The sequence below is a fragment of the Melospiza melodia genome, chromosome 13, assembly GCF_035770615.1.
Source record: "Melospiza melodia melodia isolate bMelMel2 chromosome 13, bMelMel2.pri, whole genome shotgun sequence".
In the NCBI taxonomy this organism is placed as follows: Eukaryota; Metazoa; Chordata; class Aves; order Passeriformes; family Passerellidae; genus Melospiza; species Melospiza melodia.
The window spans coordinates 17,664,264-17,687,717 of NC_086206.1; the positions used below are offsets into that span (position 1 = coordinate 17,664,264).

The 23,454-nt window shown below is 41.1% G+C and overlaps 2 long non-coding RNA genes across 3 annotated transcripts in view; both read right to left on the reverse strand.

Annotated features, from left to right (window-relative positions):
• LOC134424069 (uncharacterized) overlaps positions 1-10,576 on the reverse strand; it is a 29,549-nt gene extending 18,973 nt beyond the window's left edge. For both annotated transcript variants that reach the window (XR_010029327.1, XR_010029326.1), the window contains exons 1-3: positions 10,213-10,576; positions 7,829-7,955; positions 7,398-7,548 (exon numbers count right to left, since the gene is read on the reverse strand). This is a non-coding gene — a long non-coding RNA (uncharacterized LOC134424069). The remainder of the gene's footprint in view (positions 1-7,397; positions 7,549-7,828; positions 7,956-10,212) is intronic.
• Positions 10,577-15,128: 4,552 nt separating this feature from the next.
• On the reverse strand, positions 15,129-22,538 carry LOC134424070 (uncharacterized). The gene is made up of 3 exons (XR_010029328.1): positions 22,463-22,538; positions 16,505-16,582; positions 15,129-15,465 (listed from the first exon to the last, which is right to left on the reverse strand). It is a non-coding gene; the product is annotated as an uncharacterized LOC134424070 (long non-coding RNA).
• Positions 22,539-23,454: the final 916 nt, after the last annotated feature.

Below are 23,454 nucleotides of genomic sequence, written 5' to 3' on the forward strand. Positions count from 1 at the left end.
TGTAAAGTCAGGATCACTGAAACAATACAGGAATTATTAGCAGTAAGAATTGTGGGGCTTCAACTGCCTTCTTTGGCATCTTGATTTACAGAAAGAGTTTATCTTTTGTTCTTAGGCTTTTTTTTAACTAAGTGGATATGTTTAAGATGTGGAAGGAGGAGGGAGAGGTTGTGGAAAAAACCCACTGTCATTTGCAAATGGAACAAATGCCTGAAGTTAAATATGAGAGTGCATCAACAAGCTCACAAATTACTGTGGAGTGAAAAATACTAATAAAAAAAGTGGAATTCCTTTCCAAACAAATCAGAGAAAGATTCAAAAGCAGGGACCAATCAATACCACCCTGTGATCAACAGGAAATGCTAAGAATAACTGTATATCATGTGTGGCTTCAAATTTACAACCAGGACATATAATCTCATTGTAAGGAGAGAGTCAAGTTCAAGAACTTAGCCTCTACAGTAAAGCTCTCATTTTAACTAAAGAAGCTGAGGTCGACGGCCTCTCAAATGAAACAGATAAGGCGACATAGGGTTCTTGTCAGAAACAAATGTTATGTCTCTCCCTACTGAAAAGCTTAAAGATATTATCAGCAAAAGCCTAGTTGGGCCTGAAATGGGTCCCAGAGAAGTAATATTAACCAGGCTCCTGGCAGATCATTTATTTATCTCAAGCTAAATTCAATAAAGAGAGCCATATATAAGTGAGGGAAAATAATGCAGCTGCTAGTAATTTATCATTGGATGGAAAGTCATTGTTATCCTTATCTCTCCAATGATGTTCTATTTCCAACTGGTAATGAATTATGGGGCTTGCCACATCTTTACTATGTGACAGGTCAACACTACCTCATGGGTACTGTACTGTATTTATGCAATCAATAGAGAGTTTGCTGAGAAAATATTGGCAACCTTTTTGCAAGAGTGACCTGGGGCCACATGGCCTTAGGATCAGTGGTGGTGGTCAGTGGATGGAGCAGCATTTCTCTGCTCCTTTAAAACAAAGATGCCTTTGAGTGCTTTAAAGGTATTTTTCACTTTACAGAAAGCCAAGCATGTGAAGTGAACCACTGGATTGTTAATTAGAAAGCATTCTGCTCATTTAAGCTGGCTCAGCCACCAAAGGGATCTTTCCTGTTCCTTTGTTGCACTTATTAGAGGGATTTATTAAATCAAACTTCAGCACAGACTTACCCAAAATTACTTGTGCCTGTGGTGTCTGGGGCACAGCAGAGGCACAAAGAGCAGGGCTTTGGCCAGGCTGCTGCTGAGATGTGAGGCCAGGCTAACAAGCAGCACCGGGTGCCCCACAGAGCTCCCAAATTCCACACTGAGTGCAAAGGTGGAAGCCATACAACCCAACATCACGTTTGCCTTGCTCAAGCCAGCTGTGAGGGACCCCCCAGCACCACCCCTGCAAGAGAGGCAGTGGAAATCTGTGTTCTGTGAAGGATGGCTCCAGGAGGGAGAGCCCTGCTACAGGGACACCAGGCTAGGGAATGGTTTCTGCAGCAGTCCCATCTCTGGCACTGCTCTCCCATCCCTCAACCAATTATGTCCAGGTTTTCCCTCTCCTCTACTTCTTCCCATTGGGGTTAGTTGTCATTATTAATGAGAAAAGGTCATGTGAATTTAGAAGTTTATACTTCTAAAGTTTTCTTTAGCGTTTCTACTAAAGTTTTTTTAGTGTTTATACTAAAAAAGCAGAAATGCACTTATTAACTTTTATATGTATGGAGAGGGGGCTGTATATCACAAATGGCTAAAACATTACAATTTTCAAAAACATCTCCTGAAGAAGAACAAGGAAAATTTCCAAATTCATTAAAATTGTCTAGAAAAATAAGGAAATATTTTAGAGCAAGCAGTCTTCTCTCACTAATAATTACCAGATAATAATAAAAACCTACACAATCACAATTTGGCCCAGACCACATTTCTAGATTAGGCCACTTGATCCTCATGCCATTTAGCACTAACTCCTCTGGAGCCTTCTGCCTTCTTCTCCATTGAGACTACCCATTTGTGGTCATGGATTGTTTCAAGAAATGTGCAATCCAGAAAATCCCATTTGAATTTTTTTTTTTAGTTTGGATAGGTAGAAAGGTAGAAAAATATACATCCTTTAAGGCAGAGCAGGAATACATTTGGAAAAAAAAAAGGAAATTACAATTTTTCTGAAGAGAAGCAGCAGCCATGCCAATGGTAGAAGTTACTGATTGTAGTAACGCATGGATTTTTGGCCAGGCAAAGGGATGTCCAGATGAGCTGGATCATCAATGCTGAACCCACAGACTTTTCTGGAAGTTCACAATAGGACAGGGCTGTACCCAGGTGACATCCAAATGAAGCAAGAGGAAAACTAAAGCTGTCTTTTCCCATCATTGTGGGAAAGGGAAATTTGGAAATGCTGGCCAGCTACAGTTCACTCACATAACATATTAGGTGACCTAAATGATACAAGTAAGGTGGCCAAGATTAACTCAGGTGAAAAACAAAGGCAGAGAGCTCCATCCATTGTTAAACAAGGAGCGTGTTTCCTGCTCCCAGAGACAGGCTGTGCCTGCTGGCATGCAGGCATGTGTTAATATGTCCCTTTGGCTCTGCATGTTTGGGAAAGTCTTAGTAATGGAAAAACAAGGAGGTTGTAGGTGAAGGCTGAAGTCCTTTGGCAGAGCAGTGTGTGCAAGAGCCTGACCAGAGCCTGCTGGATTGCACTTGGGCCGAGGCTGTGATAGCAGCCTGTCAATTCCCTGAGCATTCACACTCATTCACAAAGATTCAGAGAGTCACTGAGAGCATTACCATATCCTGGAGTAAATACTCTCATTTTCCCATGTACTGACTGAGATATAAATTCCATATGGTTTGGCTGTACCAGAAGGGCTCTGCCCAGACCACATCAGCATAAGAAAGCTCTGATATTTTCATAATCAGTTAACTCAAGGGGTCATCCAGCTGATGCCAGGAAGGTCTCCCCTTTCTTTTAATAGCTGAGAAAGTATAATGGATTTTTACAATTTAAACAAGTTATGTAAATAGAAAAAAAAAAATCTAGGTGTCATATAAAACAAGATAATCCAGAGAAGTACACTCCTTGAAATCACCTATTGATTCTGAGTCTGTCATAACCAGCAAGGAGTCTGCTACTCGTCAGACAGATACTCTTTCTCATGTAATTTCAAACACACTGTCAAAATTGTGTATAGCTTTTAGCTCCCAGGCCTTCTACTTACACACAAATCACTAAATTCACTTTTAAATTTCCATTGTTTGGAGGCCTATCCCAATTTTTTTTTTTTTTTAAGAAAGAAAATCAAAACAACAAAACCTTAAAACATTGACTTAAAACTTAGGTTTACAGAGGTAGAGTCTGGTAAAAATGATGTATGTGTTTAATAATATGTTCCCTGGTTAATAAAAAACTAGATTATTTTTGGACTACAGAATTTAAATGGAAGAAAGTTTAGCCATTAGGAACCTGTTTACTATTACCAAGAGAATACCCAGTTGGCAGGTCAATAGCTATCATCAGAAATAAAAAACCACAGCAGCCACCTGTGCTTAAGGCTTGTGCCTGTTAGGAAAAAAAAAAAATAAATGAAAGGGCAAAACTTGAGAAGCAAGGCTAGAGCATGCTGGTTCTCTTCAGTTTAAAATTTTAAAAAGAGAGGACATTGTTTTGAGCCTACTGAGTTAAGAGTTTAGAGGATATGGTAACCATCTCTTCCAGACTCGTCAAGATAAAATGGGCAGCAAATACCTGCATCAAACTTTTTCTCTAAAAATCCAATCCAAAGCATGCTGAAGTATCTTGGGTTCTTCACAGCACAAAGATTTGCTCTGAAAGGAAGTGTGCACGCAGGGATGTTTCCCCTTTCCTCTGTGGATAGTCCCATCACTGAGCCAGCTGGAGAGAGGCCACTTAGAGTTGAAAAGGCCAATAGACACCTGTGTCCAATGCATCCTTCCTCTAGCAGATGGAAATAATTGGAGCCTGGAGGAAGTTCTCAGTGCCTGGTGTGAGTGGGTCAGAGTGAGTCGCACCTGCAGAGCTGCAGCTCCTGCAGCACAGACACATTCCCAGCAAAGCCACTGCCAATAATGGCACTTCTGCTGTGGGACACGAGGATATCTACTGTGCACGTTGGGCAAGGCAATGAACTCTCCTTCCTACATCACCTGGGACATACATCAATCCTGAAACTGAATGCAGAGAAGAAGGGTTTTCCCCTCTGATTTCTTGTTTCCACATAGGAACAGCTGTTCTTGTTCTCACCACTCAGCTGTGGTTAACATTTCACTCTCCTAGAGACTTCACTGTGTACTTATGTATGTATGTACTGACATTTGCCTATAATTAAAAACTACCTAGCATCACATGGTGATTCAGATATTTCCTCATGTAAGTATAGAGAAGAACTGTATTAGTAAATGAAAACATGTACCCTATGTGACATATAAAATACTCCTTGTTAAAGACACAGAAACATTATAGTCCAAATATCAGTTAAACATTGAAAGATTGGATATTTAGGTGATTGATAAACCTGCAAAAGATGAAATCTTTAACTTATGAACACTAATGAAACTAATGAAGCTAACTATGAAAACTAATGAAACACTTGAATCCAGTTTAAGTTTGGATAGTCAAAGGTGTTCTACTTTTCAGTATGAAAGTAATTTTCATCTAGTAAAATCTGGACTAAAAAAGCAGAGGAGAGGCAGTAGCAGCACTTGCAGAATACCCTTGTGCTCCTGACCACCTCCTGTTTTGTAAGGTTTTTAAGGTTTCTTTAGGTCAAACAGCACCCAGTTTTATAGCCAGTTCTATACCAGTTACCACATTTACAAGTTCCCAGTAGTTTAATGGTTGCTACAGATATTAATGCCTAATCAACTATTGATGCAATTATTCTTTTCATCCACAAGCAAAGTCTTAAATAAATAGGCAGCTCTTTATTAACTTGGCCTTCAGCTGATAACATTTTCTTCCCCATGCTTGTTAGCAGAGACTTCCTTTCTGAACTTTGATAAGGCATTTACAGAGTATGAAAAAAAAAAACAAACCTGAAAACCACAAACAAACAAATCCCTACACAAAACAACAAAACAAAAGCCAAAACAAAAAACAAAAAAATAACCAGGAAAATGATAGCTCTTTTGAACAATAATTATTTCACTATCACAGGACCTTAACCTGGACTTGTCCAATGTTACATAACTTTTTGATACCCTGCCCTCCGTTTGTCCTTCCCTCTCACAGTAGAGTTCTCATGGCTCAGAGCCAGAATGTTCCTCTAGGAACCTTCAGCACGCCCTGATGCCCAAGGAAATGCTCCTGCCATGGTCCAACCTAACAAGGAAGGTAAAGGTGGTGTTGCCTGCAGCTGCTCCTTGCCAAGAGGCCAGAAAAGGTTGAGGTCACCTCCGTGCAGCTCGTGCCACGTGCTCCCATACTGAGCAAACAAACTCAGAGTGAGGCACGAAATCTGAATATTGGGACCCCATTTACCAACAGAGAAGGGAATGCAGTGAATTCAGCAAACTTCCAGGACAAGCTCACAGGGGCTGGACTGGAACCCAAGGCTAGAGGTCCAATCAGGCAGAGTTTGACTGCACAACCAACACAGATCCAGACACTTTTCCAGCATGTGCAACTCTCATTTTTTCTTTGAAAGTAAATTGTCAACTCTTAGTTCTCTGTTGGCTTGCTAAACTGCATCTTTTTTCTTTTTCCAACACCTCTATCTCCCAGACTCAAGCCTCCAAGTACATAAATAAACACTTCAACAGCCATAAAAATCATGGTGTATAAAACATATAGGGAAGCTCACTACAAATATTTTAAGGAAAAAGCTTCAGCTCTCTGGGAGTCTTTTTTTAATGTGTATTTCTGTGAAATTCTGAAACTATTCATGTACGGATTTGCAAAAAGTAAATCTCAACATACTCAACTTTTAGTCTCATGTGAGGCTTAGGTTGTGAAGGGAGACACCACTATATTTTGCTTCCTTTTCTTGTACAGCCTAAATTCTGTGACTCAGACAACTGATCCACAAGAAGAAGCCAGAGTAGATAGTAAACTATCCAGGATAAACTCCTTATCACTTGAGTTTTAAAATCAAGACTGAATGTCTTTCCAAACTATGTGCTCAAGCTCTACCACAAGCTCCATGCAGCAATCACTAAGCAAAACCCTCTGTCTTATGAGACTCAGCCAAGATGATTATAATGGTTCTTGCTGGCCTTAAAAATCAGATGAAATAGAAACTATGGTTGAAATTCATCCATACACAAAGCCCTGTGATAAAACTTTGAATAGAATTTCAGCCAAAGTGTTTAGAATGTCTCAGGCAACCCTGCATCCAGAGAGATTTCAGGGAACACCCTCCAAACTACACATGGAGAAGAACAACTGTGTCAAGCCTTATTAAGGTTTTGTTTTGCAGAGTGTGAGAGGAAATAAAAAGCATTGCCTTCTGCCCCAGGGTTACTGCTGGAAGAGAAAGACCAGCTGGGACCTCTTGTGGAATGCAAAGGAAGCTTAACATTTATCTGTTTCTGCTCTCACTGGAATTTTTGGAGGAGCTCTTAAAGAGTGCATCTCCAAGAAAAAATAATCCTTCTAAGCAAGCTCTTTTGACCTAGTAGCAAGTTTCAGAAGAGCTGGTGGCTTTGCTGTGTATCCTGAGGCTCATAAAACAGCCAGTCCCTGATGCTGAGGAGCCAGGGGAGGAGGACTGGCAGTGCTGCACATGAGAAACTCTGGTCTGTGACCTCTGTCACTTCTCCATTTCATTAACTCCCATTGTAGAATAAAATTCACCACGGGAAGCACTGACTCCACAACTCACTAACATAAATCATATGCTGAAGGGCAAAGCACAGAAAATTGCCTTGAGATTTGGAGCAGTTTGGGAAACACATGATTCCAGCACACTGCATTTGGCCAAGGTCTCTGGCTCCCTCCTGAAATGGGCAGGTGCCCACTGGTCCTCCTGCATGGGAACACAGCCTGGGTCAGTGGGCAGAGACTGGCCACAAACACATTCACACAAACTGTACATGGGCATTAGTAAACACACAGATTCCACCATAAAGGGATTATGTGACTCTTCCCCAACGTCTGGACGGCACATGGCTACCAAACAAAGGAAATTATGCAAATAAATAGCCCCAGAGGCAGAGTAACCATGATCCACTCCTACTTGTGAATACTGGGCAAACACCTAATAACCAAAATTAATTACCTGCCTCTGCTCGTTTTGTCAAATGATCAAAGTAATACATCCAGTGGTTGGACAGGAATGTGACTATTTGTACAAAATTACATTTATACGGAAGAGGAGCAGGGCCAGATCCTGCAGTATTTGTCATAAGTCAAATGTAAGTCACCTTATTGAGGGAACTGCTTCTCATTTCCTAGCAGGACACCAGCACTGCAGGATGCAGATGAACTTCTGCAATATTAAGGTGATGAGGTTCTGCAGCAGAGCAAGGGTAGAATCAATTCTTCTCAGAGCTCACCTTGTCCTCATCAGCCCACCTGGAACACATGAAATATTTATGAATTCAATTTCAGAATGACCAGACAAGGTGCTGGAAGCACCACAGTCAGTTCAGTAGTTGGTTCTTCCAGGAACACTTTGGGAAGGGGGATGGAAGCACGAAACTTCCTTTCCCACAGCACCCCTGCAGTGCATACAGTAACCCTCCATTCAGGAGATGCTGCTGAGCACACAGCCTCACACACTCCATCAAATGGACACCCCTGGCCCCTTTCAGCAATAGCTGTGCAAAGCACCATTCTATAGCCTTAAAGTTACCTTCCTCATTTCTTCAGCATCGTGCAGTATTTTGGATTAGCGCTGGATCAAGCTGAGGTCCTTCAAAACCATTTTTTTCTGGCATAATGCAAGCAGAACTGTGGATGTTGCTCTTGAGTTTGGCTGTCTGCAATGAGAACTGTATTACCAATCCATAGGGAGTGGAAAACACAGCAAGGATGCCCACAGGGCCTGGTTCCTGGGCCACTGAAGCCCTAAGGCAGCTTTCTCCTATCTACAGCAAGCTTTGAAAGCAGGCTGGTAAAATTCCATTTGGCTATCCAGTCCATACTTGCTCCCAATAAGGCACAAAAAGTTTGACAGATATTAGCAAATCCAGCCCATGGTTTCAGTCTCTTTATGAAAGCTTTGGATATGCCCTCCTGGCAAAGAAAAAGGAAAACTTTGCAATAAACATATGGAATTCTGTTGGCTGAGAATTTTGATAAAAGCATGTACAGAAGGAACTCAGTGTCAGTGCAGACCCTGTAAAACACATACATAAATATTTATGTAGTTTCCCTTTCTTTCAGGAATTGTTTGTTGTTCCAGTTGATCACAGTACTTCTCCAGCTTCCAATATTTTTGGATAATGTTCTTGCCTTCATTTGTAATCACTCTACTTGGTGTGGAAGATGGATTTTGCAAATTTTGTGCTATTACATACCTTAGCATGGAAAGGATTAGATGGGTTTTTCTTTTTCCGTTTAGTCATTATTTAACTGCTTGTGAGCTTCAGGGATTTATATCCCAGTAGGTCTAATTCTAGGATTATAGGTATCTAAATATCCAGTAAATCATTTAGTAGCATATAGGTTTAAGGCAACTCCAAATAACCCCTCCAGTTAGCTCTCCAGCTAAAAACTGAAGTTAGCCAGAAGCACTAGATTTGAGTAAGTTATTAAGTAATGCAGAATCACTAATTTAGAGTCTGATTCTACTTGCTTCAAAGGTACTGATAAAATTTATATCCACTTCAGTGGAACATGGCAAGGTCTTCAAATTTTTGTGCTTTAGAAACTTGCCTTCTTCCTAGCCAAACACTAATCAAAGTCTCCTCCCCCTCTGATTTTAAGGCCCAGCTCTCATTCCCATAACCATTGCATTTGTCTTTAGATAAACACTGTCAGGTTGAGTTGACCCAAAATTTAGATTTATTGAAAATGAAATAAAATGAGCAACAGAAAGCTCTCTGTATTTGTTTTTCTAAGTTCCAGTGAAAGCAGCTTCTTGGTTTGGACTTCAATTTTCCTTGGCATCATCTATAGCCTGAACACAGAAGCACTGTGCTCGTACATGAAAACAAATAGGGGACAAAAGTGAAAGAGAGTTATAGGTTTTCCTTGTTTGGGCTTGGTGAAAAGCAAACACGTGGTATTACAGATCAGAAGCAAATCTGGTTCCTTGCCATCTATCATTCAGAATAATCGAAAGCAATACTACCAGCAAAGATAAGGAGATCACTGGGTTTAACTGCCTTGTAATTTGCCCGTGTTCCTTTAAACATGGCACAGGGAGCAACCCAGGCTTTGCCTGGCACAGGGGTGAGAACAGGCACGGGCTGGCGCCAGCTCCCACCGGGCGTGGCTGGGGTTTGTCCTGCTGGGTTCAGGTGAGGCACCGCTCCGCTGGCAACAATGGAGAGGCACAGGTGTCTTGAGGTCGGGTTTCTGGTTTGGTTTGAGAGGTGTGAGGCTGTTAAATCCATCATTTCCTAGCACTGAGATTCTCCCCAACCTGTGCAAAAAGGTGGTTTTGTACCTGACCCTTTTCTTGCAGCACCCTGGAGCAGGTGACTGCTGAGGGACACAAACCTCAGCACTTCCTGCACACAGGGAACCAACCTGGCTCTTCTAACAGGGCCTGGAGGAACCAGGACTGGGGTGTGGTGAGGTGATAAAACTGAGCATCCCTCCCACCCTTAAGGGTAAGTGCTTGTTTAAACTCTCTTTATATTGGGTGTGTCAGAGGTGTGGGCCTAGAGGATCTGTCATAGCCAGAATTAACATGTGTTCTTCTTCTGCAGAGCAGATATAAAACAGCCTTTTCTTTCCAGACACAGACTTTTTGCCTGCACGAGTGTCAACACAGAGTTCACTTCAGGCAAGCTCAGTGGTGAAGAGAAAGGTAAGGTTAGGTGAGGAGCCCTTCCCATCAAACCAAACTTGAAGGAAAGCCAGGACTTCAGGGCTGGATTAGGACCAGGCACATCCCAGCACACGGGGCAGTGAGTAATGTGCATCACCTCAAGAAAGCTTTGAGTCTCAGAAACCACCTTGCATTTAGAGTTTCCTTCCTTGTATGGTATTATATAGTTATTAGATGATATATCATATATAACACACATAACAGTAGATTATATTAGTTTTTTGTACACTACCTACCATCCTTTGTGCTGGCTCAGGCAGTTAGGCCAGTGGATGAGCTGTCCTCCACACACATCCTGCAAGGAATGAGCAACCAAACAGGTAGGCTTGTTTACTCCTGCATGCCTCAATCCACAGTCCAGATAGCCAAAAAAAAGGGGAACACAGAACATTCACTGCACTCATCTTTATCTCCTGGGCAAGAGAAATAAAGTCACCATGTAGCCTTCCTTTACTGACCACTCAATCTTCTACCTATGGCCACAGTGTGTTCAGCTTAACCCTTTTAAATGGCTTTGAGAAGCTGATTTTTACATCAATGGACAGTGAAAATGGAGAAATAATATATTCCACTGGTGCCATGTCATCATGGTCCATCATTCATAAAATTTTTATGTGTATCTGGACCCTGTCAACAGGCCTGCTTCAAAGAGCATGCAGGATCAGCAGTCTGTAGCTTCAGAGACAGACAACATCTAAATCCACCACCATTTCAGCAGCATCTCTGCCTGAATATGATAGATAAGGATTTCAGGAAGGCATGTCAAAGATAAAAGGAAGGCTACCCCTTGCTCTTGTTTAATTTCCCTTCCAATTTCCTAAAAGGCCTGTTGCGGGAATGACTGTCACCAGAAAGATACAGGGCCCAATTTACAGCCATTGCACAGAACTGCAATAAGCAGTTGCAGTCTATAATTTTCAAGTAACACCACATTTATGAAAACTGCAACAATCCCTTTTGCTGTGATTTGTGGACTCTGACGGCAGAAGAGCCAACCTCTCTCCCAGGCAGCAGATAACATGAAGAGAGAAAGATGAAGAAAACCAAACTGGCTGCTGCCTCAGCATGTAGACTGCAAAACAAATAAAAAACAGTCTTAAAAAGTGTTAATAAAATATCCGCTAAGAGTAGAAGGGGAGATTAGAGCTGACAAGTTGGCCATAGGGCCTTCTTCAGGCTCTTCCAGTGAGAACTGAGACAAGATGACAAGTTAAGAAATTGAACTATGTTGACAAGGTCTGCATTTTCATAAATTTCTTCCCTCTCCTTTTATATTAAAAAAAAAAAAAATCTGCAAAATAAAAAGGATAGAATTCAAACAAAGGCCTGTAATACTGGGCAGTTCTCCTAAGCATCCTGTACCAGGCTTTGGAATAAATGCAAGAGTGACTGCAAGACCCATCACAATGAGTTGTATTTACTGAGGAATCACCTCTAATTTTTTTCACCAAGGATTCTATTTAAGTGGAAAGACTTCAGCATGAGTTGGATGAAGTCCCAGATCATCCTGAAGTTTTTAAGGAGAGCAGTGTTATTACTACAAGAGTCAACAAGAAAATACACTGGTTAAAGCTTATTATCTTTTTTTTTTTTCAAAATCATATCAAAATCAGCAGAAAAGCTTTCATTAGGTCTAAGCTCTTTCCAAAAAATAGTTTAAAGTTTTCTGAATTGGGACTGAAATTCTGGCAACAGGGACACATTCATGAACAGTCAAACTCAGAGTCCCACATTATCATCAATTCACTCACTCTGTGCTTCAGGCAACTTTAATGTTTTAAATCCAAAGCATTTCCTCTTTTACCTCCAAAAAGCCACTCCATTGTTAAATAAATTATAACTACGCCTCTAATTTTGCCATCTGGGAGTTTCTTTCCCAATTCAAGATCTGGGAACTGGGAGTTTTTCTATAAATTGCTCAGGCTAAGCCAAGGTAACGCAAGGGATTTCCAAAGTACGTAATTTTATTTTTATCATCATCATCATCATCATTATTATTGTCATGATCTTTTCTTTGGCGTTTTGGCTGTTACCTCAGCGAGGTGAGCAGTGCTGCACAGCACGTAGTCTGTGCTTCCCCATTTCAGGAGAGCACAGCCATGCACACATCAGAGGCCCAACAAAGAGTTTATCACAAGTGCATCTAGTATTGTTTCTAATCAGTGAACTGCACCACAGCAGTACCAGGGAACTGAAGGCTGGCAGGTTACAGAAGTGCTCCTCATGCAACAACAAGGATGTTTCAAGAGAACAGGTTTTTATTAGCTTCAGTCAGACTTTCAGTCACAAGGCTGTTTTGATGCTCACCTTCTCTGAGGGGACAGTAGAAGGTTTAAATCTTAATCCCTTCTGAGCACAGAGGACTTGAAAGGCAGTGGAATAAATTTATATTCATCATATTACACACGAGTGGAAAGCAGGAAAGACCCTCAGTAGAGTTTAGACCCTTGTAATGAGCTCTGCAATCATAACTCTAAGCAGAAGAATTTAAGTCATTGGTCCCACTGGAGAAACAATGCCTTAAAGGGATGAAATTCTGGTGAGGGCATTCTCACACATCTTTTTGTTAAGGTTGTGTCAGGAACACACACTCCCAGTGGTGGAGCTGGCCTTTAAGAACTGAGAACCCTCTGAGCTTCTGAGATAATAAACAGCTGGACCTGTTGCCAGCAAGACTCCTGCCTCCAGTTTCAAAGCCTAAGAAGGCCCTGGCCACATTTCATTCACTACTTCAGGTCAGCCTCTGCTCAATGAAGTTCTAGAGAAGTGGTAAATAATCATCTAAAGGCTGCCAATTACATCTGGGGGACACTGTTTCTGCACTGGAACACCCAGGATCGAAGGAGGCAAATCAGAAATCTGTGAGAGCACAGCAGTGGTGAGGGACCAGGCAGACCAGGACAGGAACAGCTCTCTTGCTCCCTGGCTTCAGTCATTTCCCTACCCAAACCACCAAGGCTTCCTCAGACTCTCAGGTGGGACTCCTAATGAAAGAAGTTATGAAAGGGCAGAAAGTTTGATTCACTGAGCCGCCGCACCGGCAACGCGTTTGCACAACCTCTCCACCCAAAGTCAAGAGGTTTAACCTGTAGGGATAATTGCACCCCTTTGGCAAGGGTGGTACAGAACACTTGAAAAGGTAATCAAAGCAGGGAAAAAGGGAAAGCAACATCATTTCGGATAATTGGAGCAAAGAGGTAATACATATCTCAGTGTCACAGGGAAGATTGCCCAATGCAATATGCATTTATTCTTATCTCAGAATTGTATTTATCGAAGTAAACCATGCTTCAGTTCAAGGGAAGCACATAAATCTTCTCTTATTGTAATTTTGCAACTCAAAGCAGCTGTTAATTATATTATAGATCTTCTAGAAGTATGTATAGTAATTACCAGTTTCAGCCACATTATTAGACTTGCAAAAAGAGTTTGGTCTTTGTAAGCATGTCGGGAGCAGAGGGTCAGACCAAAATCAGGGTAAATCAGCACAGGTTCAAGAAATCAAGTGACAAATCCTAAGTGTACTGGACTTACCTGATTTTCAGGTGATGAAGACACCACCTTTAAGAAATATACAGGCTTCCTTGCTGAAATCTTTCCTTTTGGTCTGCTCACCCAAATTATGAGTTACCTTTGGTTTTCTGCATGACCTCCTCATAGAGATGATCAGGGTTTGTCTTGATCACAGTCTCAATGTATTGGAATCAGCAACAGATCTTAAAACCTCCCAGAAACAAAAATTGATGTTATTGTCCTTAAAGTTCAAGGCCTATGAAGTCCTTGAGAAGCCCTGGATACTGCCTTCTTCCATGGAATGGAAGCACTACTGCTTATCAAATAAATGCACAAAAAGGAAATTTAGTGAAATAACCAAGGTATGGTTATACTACCCACTTTCTTCATACACTACAGCTGAAGCTAAAAAACACTACCAAGCATAATCCTAAAGTATTATTTATATTTGCATATATAGATGAGAATAACCACTTGTATTACTAATTTGGTCTATTTGTCTGGGTTTCATATTAACTGAGCACTGGCTGGAGTTCCTAAACCAACAAGAATTACGTGGGCAAATAACTGAAAGGTCGCCATGCAAGGTAGAGTTTTCAAAACCCTTATGTGAATTACAAGCTTAACTTCCAACACAAAAAGGCATTTTTGATGAAGTACTTCTAATTCCAAGGTACTTCCATATAAACTATAGAAGTACTAATATATATCTATTCAGAAATAAAATGAAACCACTATTCAAATCCCTATTTTCTTAAGAGAGGTATAGAAATGTAATAGTGACTAAAATAATGTACAAGTGGTTAATTTTTTTCTGTTACACCAGTAGGGGCACTTAAATATTACAATCTCAAGCACAAATTATTCTGAGAAGACACAAAAATAAAGGTATTTGCTTTGTGAATTATCACTCACAGAACCTTTTGATACCTTCTACTGAAAATGCTTAACATGAGTGCAAAGCCATATTATTAATGAAAATAACCACACAGTCATTTAAATAATGACATCTTCATGTTGCTTTGTAGCGTCAACGTCTACTCCTGCAAAGTGCTGAGCTTCTTCCATTATCATTGAGAATAAGAGTTGAACCACAAGTGGAAAACATTCTCCCATGGCCAAATGGATAGGCAATGTTTATTGTGCAACATCCTCCTTGGGAAAAGAATCTAAATAAGAGTTTCAAGATTAATATCCGATTTCCAGGCTTTTACAGTACTTGGCAATCATTCAAATCTAACACCGAACAAAGGCAAAGATTAAAAAGCCAAAGGCCACAGACCTGTTCAAACTGGTGTAGTGGGTTCAAAGTTTCCTCCAAGATCCTGAGCTATAGTTTCCACATATCACTGAGGTAAAAAACCTAGGCAGCCCCACAGATAAGGTCCTATTTACTCTAGATGAACTGAAGAATTATAATGAATCACACTTTGGACCTTGTTCTTTAGCTGTAATTAATACTTGATTATTTTGGTTACTCACTGAAGAGTGACTTAAGTGTAACCTTTCAGAAGTGTTGGGGCAAAATTAGCTGGGGGACAAAAAAAAAGGTTAAAAAAAGATCTGCTGCTGCTAATGGGGAGAAGAATGGTGGGAAAATACTCATGTGTCCTTGCCAAAGTGAAAGTGCATTAAAGTGCCTGCAGTCATTGTTATTCCTGTTCTTGCTGAAAACTTGTTGGGAATCCCACTGACTTGGAGAAAGCAGGGGAGAATTCTCACAAATAGGAGTGCAGAAGAAAGCAGAGAGAAGACAGTAGTGGTAATGCAGAGTCCCTTCTTACCTGTGCTTGGCATCTGCAACCCCCTGGCATCATCTTGACACAGGACTGGATTTAGTTCTGTTACTGGATGGGATCCAAACCCTTATGTTCTGACTTTCACCAGTGGGAATGCCAATAGGATTCTTTCTTTCTTTCCAGCCATGTTTCAGGAAAGTACTTATTCTGAGGAAGGTAAACCATTTAATTGTTCTCCTTTAAATAAAGCACATTACAAGTTAATTTTACCATTCTAAAATTTTGAATACCAAGCCTAAAGAAGTCAGAATCAAATCAGTATCTATTATGGTCCAGTAGCAGACTGCTGCCTATATGACTGCTCATAAAAAACACCAGGTACTGAATACAACAAAGCAGAGTCTAAACACATAAAGAGAACCAGCAGAAGATGGAACAGAATATAGGCTAATGCAGCTTTTTTTAAAAAAAATCAGCTTCATTCTCCAATGACACCATATAGACAAACCTCCTTTTCCTTAGAGAAGCCAAAAAGCTTTTTCTCAGTCGGCAAAATATTTGTGTATCACTTGATGCTCTCAGCTCATTAAATGCTGAAATCCTACTCCACACATTCACCAAGACCTAGGCTATGACACCTTCTGTCAAACTACATTTTTTTAGCCTACAATCCCTTTCCTACTAAAAAGAACTAAACCAACCTTGCTGATAGTAATGGAAACCCAAAAATTTTCAATAAGTATGAAATCATCTTATATTTGAAAATGAATATTTGTCCTTTGCACTGAGATTCACAGGGTCTCATCTCTTGCCAGCTGACAAATTGTTGTCACAGCTGGGCAGGATCAAGTCCTGAAAAATGTGTGTGGAGCCTCAAAACATTGACACCAAGGTCACCAAGAAACCAGTTCAAAACAGGAAACATCTCTGACCCCATGGATTATAAAGATTTCATATAGCTATGACAAGTGTTTACTGTAAATTCCAATATAAAGAACCTCCACCAATAGCTAGAGCTGTGAGCTCTTTAAAAACAGGGTGGTGTCACTTTATTCTTGGAATTGGGGACATGTCTTAAATTGATGTGAGTGAACTGGAGGGTAGAAAAATTGATACATTACCCATTCTTTTCGTCAGGTCTCACATTTTTCTATACAAACTTTATAAAAAGTCAGTTTTTATACTGTTGAATCCCACTGCAGCACCTCATAAGAAATATCTGCTCTCAGTTGACCAGGCTGGCACTTGGCTGTGCCTTCCCAAGGGTTTCACTGACCTGTCCTCCCTGAGCAGGGCAGGTACACAGCCACTGCCTTTCCCTCAGAGCAGCTCTGGCTGGCAGCTATTCCCAATTCTGGAAAACAAATTGCAGACCATTATCAGCTCTTCTGGTAATTGCTGCAGGATGGAAACGCAGAGTGCAATAAATCACAACATCATTATCCTAAGGCCCAAATGGTCTGGCATATTTTTCCTTAAGATGGTTAATACAGAAATGGTGTTGACTGCAATGGCAGATAAAAATATTCTATATTGACTAGCATGTATGGGAGCTTTTAGAACTTTTTCAGGTTATTCTCAAAACATTTTAAGCTAATAAAAATAATATTGTCTTTAGTTATGACATTCTCTTTTTAACTCTGTGGGAAAAGAAAATCCCTCAGTCTTTAAATGTGAGAGCCTTGACCTCTGCACAAGGTATTACATCTATTACTAAAGTACCAAGATAATGGTTGTGGGCTAAAGGTTGGTGTATTTTCATTGTTTGTATTCTTCCTTCAAGGCAAATGTCCACTGCTTAACTATATCTCAATATTTAAATGGACAGCACAAAATTTCCAGCAAAGATTTTCATGCCTGGGCTAAAAGAAGTGAACTGACTTAAAGTTCTCCAAAGTCCAATAAAATATATAAACTTCAAAACTCAGACTTTAAAAGAAAGGAGCTGCAAAATCAGGCACTTTTAAACAATCATTAGGTTATGCGAGTGGGAGGAAAGTGATGGGATTTCCCTTGGGATATTCCAGGAACAAGTACAATCCCTGAGCCAGCAGGATCAGGGCATTTCAGGGAGCTGCAAGATAGGGAGGTTGGGTTCAAAAATACACATTTAATGTTCAGCCAAGGAGAAACATTAATGACACTCATGGATTTGCCAATTGCCCAGAGAAAAGTGCAAGGATGAAGGGGAGGGATAGGAAATAAATAAAACTGGAGAGAAAAAATTATATATAATAGAATTTTGCTTCTCTCTCCAGTTTTAGACCAGCTCATCAAAGCCAAAAGGTAATTCCACTCATTGCAGTATCTTCCATCTTGATCAGATTTCATCCATGAAATTGGATTTCTACCAGACAACTGGAAACATCCCAAAAAGCACAACCCTCTGACGTGCTAGCAACACTGGAATTAGATAAAACATTCACGAGACAGACCCACAGATTTAGTGGATGTGACTTCCATAAACTCTGGTGTTCAGAAAGAGCAGCTTTATATAAAACATTTGGGCCCAGTCTGAAGTCTCTGCTGAAATTAGTTTAAATTATCTCAATATCAAAAACATTTTTTTTAAACTTTTTTGATGATGGTATTATTTTCGCCCAGTTAAAAAAAAAATAAGAGGCTCTGCAGGGCTGGTACTAAACAGGTTAAGATTATTATAATCAAATTTTGATTGAAATACTATTAATTATCTGTCCTGGGAATATAAAGTAAGATTTTTGGGTTGATAGCATCTTTGTGATGGAAAGCACATCTTTTTAATTGGGTTCTTGGAGAAAATACTGTAAAGCTTGTTCAGTTTGCTTTTGAATACACGTACATGGTAGCAAATATTTCATTATGTTCATGACTGCATTAGGTGCATTACACAGGGAGGAAGCAGAGCAGAGAGCAAGACAAGGCAATCTTTTTTCAAACAAGAGCATGAAAGTGCTGCCTGGTGCTCCCATGACCAATAATAACCCTGAGCCATGACCAATAGTAACCATCAGTGCCAGACACACCTGGGCCAGGGCCGTGTGAGCTGGGCTGGTCCCTGCACTTCAGCCACGAGGGATTTTCCTGACCCTTGCACAGCATGCACCTCAGGCAGAGGGAGAAGTGCCAGGCGTTTTCTTTCCTGGTAATACTCAGCACTTTGTGCATTGCTGGTACCAGCAATGTGCTGAGCAGCTCTGTGCACAGGTAGATGCTCAGGCATGGAAACAACAAGGCTCCCTTATCTCAGAGCAGGGCAAAGCCATGGAGTGATCCCTATTTAATTGAGAGCTGACAGCTGTTTACATCACCAAGGATTTAGCTGCAGTGTAACTGCTCTTGTGACAAGCATGTACCTTGGAACGTTGGACAGCTTACTTCCAAATCTTTTACCTTGTGACAGCCTCCCTAATCATTCAGAAAATAAATTGTGGAAGCTCCCAAACAGCATTTTCAAACATGACAGTTTTACTGCTTCCATCTTTACACCAGCTACTCCACAGTGACTGCTGTTTTTGGAGTTGTTGGGGTTTTTGATTATATAAGAATAAACAAAACAGGTTGCTGCTAGCACTCCAAACACAATAAGCACTCCCTCTTACAGAGACTGAAAAACTACTTAATGTTGTGGAACAGTCAGCAGTGGTGGCTCTTACACCACCATCTGTCTATGTAAATGCAACTTCTGCAGCTGCTGAGACCTAAGATAATATATTCAAATGAAAAGTACTTGCTACCAGTCTCCTGTTATTTCAGTGTTATCATAATGCTCAAATTAAATGAAACTCAAAGCAGAACAATATGTCACGTCCGCTCTGAATTTCAGGTATCAGAGAAAATACTGTAGAGAGAACTTCTCGCTCCACAAAACATTTTGCTGATTGCAATTACATCAACAAAAATGAAATTCCTATTTACAGGAGTGGATACTGGCAGAGGAAATGCTAAACCAGCTTTGTTAATTCCAACACTGTCAGATATTCCAGTTTGCCAAATATCTGCATTGATTTTTGCATCTCCCTCCAGCACTGCACTCACTTATGGTGGCCAGTCTCACCAATAAGTTTATTGATGAAAAAGAATTTATTGTGGCAAAATTCAGCTATAATCAGCAGCACTTTTAGGCACTGGGGTGTAGAAGATGCAGCACCCCCTCAATCTACTCATCTTCTTCAGTGGTGCTCTCAATATCATTTTGAGCCAAAATTCAGCAGCACATCACAACCTAATCCTCTTGCTCATTTGCTGCGGAAGGAACCCAGGTGCATGGGCTGGATGGGAACTTAGACAGATGCCTGAGGCACTGGGATCTCCTGCCACATCCCCACTCTTGCAGTCTTTGCAGGACCAGCCATAATCTCCAACAAGAGGGCGATGAGTGCTGTGTGACACCTACAACACCCCTGCACTTATCAGGGACTTACAGGAGCTGGAAGGAGATGCAGAGACTGGATGGAATCTGTAGCTGCCATCTAGATCCACCTTCCTCCCAGCACAGGGATATTGCCAAATGTACATCAAACTTGGCTCTGCCTGGCCAGGTCCTGAAAGCCAGGACAGACAGATCACTGGATAGATGGAGGCTCCAGCTCCCTCTGGGTGACCCGTTCCCAGCTGCACTGCCCTCTGAAATGCTGTGTGGTACAGGAAGAGCTGGAGGGTTTAGTAAAGCTCACAGAACCAGGCTTCTTAGACCTAGCCCAACTACATTAACTTAGAACAGTAATCAACTAATAAAAGATTTCTGACCTCATGTGGGGGTCAGAAGGGTCATGGTATCTCATGGACAGCAGGGAAGCATTCAGCACTTTATCTCTGATGGAGGGAATAATTTATCTGCAATGGCACCTCGAGGATGGTGGGTGTTGTCAGAATATCAAGGTCCAGAATCATGGTATGTAACAAACATTAACCACTTCATCCCTCTTCACTGGGCAGCTTTTTAATTTCATTTTTTATTGAGCATGATTATTAGTTTATGGCAGGTGTAAATTAGAGAAGAAGCAAACCTAGATCACCTCCTACAGGCCAGAGAGAGGAGACTTTTCCTTCACTGAATATGGCTCCTGAACCTCTGCACTCCACTTCTAGTTTTAGCACCTTGAAAGAGCACTGAATCCATCAGATTGTTCTAGCCATGCTCAACTGAAATTATTTATCTTAGCATTTGATCATTATGGGATGATCTTCTAATACTCAGAATTTTGGGGTTAATAGCAGGCTCCCTCATAGATTTGTAACAGCCAGGACAACTGGGCATTCCATGTAACCAAACACAAAAACACTTTTTTGCCCACTTTATGAAATCAGAAACTACCTTTGCACATGGAATCAAGATATTTCTTTTTTTCATTTCTTGGAAACCTTTTCTGCAAAATGGAGTTTATGCAGGCTATTGTAAAATACTGTGGGGGAAAGTGCATATTAAAAGTATAATATATTCTCTTTACTGATCATGATCTGAGAGTTAAAGTGTGTTTGAAACATTGTGTTTTGCAATCCAAGCTATGTGATGAGTGATAAGCTATACAGTCATAATTAACAGTAGTGATAAATAAAATGTATTACATTCTGTACAGCCCCATTTGCATTGCAAAAATCCCTATTTAGATTACAATGAACTCTAAATTACAGAGTAAACAAATTTTGGCTACATCTTGAGGCCCAGCAGGGAGGAAGGTATCGTTTGCCACCCCAGCAGAGGAATGCTGTTTACATCAAACTGGACTGTGCCCAGAGACTTTGCAGCTTTAACACACAAGGGCTGCAAACAGACCCCTGCAGTCCCTGTGCTTAGTGGGGTTTATTGGATGGCTGCAGGCTCCCTGCTCAACACTAGAAACTTTCAGCAGAGCTTAACTTCCCCAAAAGGGGTTTGGGCTAAGGGGGTTAGACCAAAGTTAACTTTTACCTGGGAGCCAGCCTGGCGGGCATTAGGCTGCCAGGTGGCTGAAATGAAACACTGCTGGGTGATTTCATAAAGAAACAAATCTGTGAGTTCATTTTGGACAAGCTGTAGATGAGGGACAACGGGATATTTGCTTTAAACTTTTTCTTCTCTTTCCCCATATGGAAAATTCCAGCAACATTCCAGGGGCTCAGCTCACCTGGATCTCTGTCAATCCCAGCACCTGAGTGTGCAGGTACAGCCTGTGCTGATTGGGCCAGCTGAACATCTCTTCTTAGAGCAGTGTTAAGAAAAGACAGATTTCATTCTCTGATAGGAGGTCACCTGTGCATATCTGTCACCATTACAAACTCTGCTGTGCTCTAACTGGTGTTTTTACAAAGCTCCAAATTTATCTTTCCTTTCACTAAAAGCAGACACAGGGTGATTAGGAGAGAGGCAGCAGCGTCAGTTCTGATGACATCAGGAAGGGAAGAATGTGTCTTTTATTGCCTGGCAGGGTAAGATCAGGTCTGGAAGTGGCACAGATTGTGAACAGAGATATTGGAGCCTGGTTGCCACCTCATTTCACAACTCAGAGAATCTGATTAAGATCCCAAATTTCTTCTGGACAGCTTCCCACAGCTTTTATTCACTTGCCTCCACAAACAATGACATAAAATATTCTCTTCCCTGTGGACTTCACAAGTCATGAGCTGTCAGGAGTCTGATCTGAAGTCAGCCAGAAAGTGAAGGTGGTGCAAAAGACACCAAGCCTCCCCTCAGTCACAGGTCCCTGTGCAAAGCCAGACCACACCAGACCAGCAATGGAGAGGCTGCAGCACAATAATTTTTTTTCCATCTGGCAGCACCCAGATCACCAGAGAGCCACAGTGCTCATCACCCAAAACGCTCAAGTTCCAGCCCATTCAGTACTTAGGAACTTCAGTGTTGTTTGAAGGGACTTGACAGAGGAATTGGATCTCTCCTCTTTGTCCAAAATAAATTAGTTATTCTTCTAGATATGCTGCAATTTGCTTTTCTGGATGAAAGAAAAAGAGGGAGGGGTATGTTCAAAGGAGAAAAAATTGTCAGGCAGGATAGGTCAATTTTTCTCTTACTTTGGTGTGTATCATTGATATTAATGCTACTTTTTTGCATTTAGCCTTAGATTACAATCAATAAGAAAGAGTTGGACTTTCAATTCTTTTTATAAATCTGCCCATATAATTTAGATTTAGGAGTCTAACTTTGAATGCTTATTTTTCCTGCAAATATTTTCTATAAAAATAGGAGCTGGAATAAAAGCTTGACTGACCAGATATGATTCCTGTTCCCTGGAATGAAGTAGAACACTCCACCTCTCACCTGTGTACTCATGGGCTTTGCTCTGCATCCTCCCATTTCTTGTTTCACTTGGGATCTGAAGTGCTGAAGAGGCCTGAACACATGAATGCAACCAGCAAAGAAACAAAACAAAGGAAAGAAAAAAACAGGCTTGGTGCATAACCTGAGGTGTATCCACGCAATAAGCAGGCACCTGAATCTTCTGGTTCAGGTGACAAGAGAAAAAAGAAAACAACTTGTTAAAACATTACCTGGAGCAGAAGTTTCTCACTCTGTGCCAGGCCTGGTACATGCTTGAGCAACTCTTTTCAATTAAGTCATCATCCCAGCGATGCCTCGTGGGTGGTGCGGCTCCGCGCTGTCCTCGGTGCGAGCGAGACATTCCCCACACGCCTTTGCACTAATTATTGTCTCTGCTGTCCTGGGTGCTCATCCCAGCCCTGCTCCCACCAGCCCAGCTCAGCTCGCTCCTGACAGGCAGCTCTGAGGATCTGGAAGCCTCAGTGACACCAAAAGCCAAAGAGTGCTGCTGCTCAGCTCCGAAATTTCCCAAAGCGCCTTTGCAGATCCCCTCATGGGGCAGGCGTGTGCCACCAGAGGTTGGATAGACCAGCAGCTCCCAAGTCAAAAATGAATTTTCCACGCCTTAGATTTCTAAAGTCTAAGACAGAATTTTTTTAGCAGCTCCTTGGCTACTAATTCCCCCATCTGCTGAAGGCAATGACAATGTAACAGAAAAACAGACAGATCTGTCCTGGAAAACAGGAAGACTTTCTGGCTGAATTAGCTTTTCCCTGCTGTCTCTAGAAACAAATCTCCCTAAAATATCAGCAACAAATCAATTTTACTGCTTTTCAGTAGAGAGCAAGGAAATTACCTTTTCTGATTTCAACCTTCTTCCAGTGTCACAAACCCATCAGGCCAAATAATTTCCTAAGAATTTACCATATGTTCAAATTGGAACCTGAAAATAGGCTTATTTTCTGTTTAGTCTAAATCCAAAGCCACAGAAT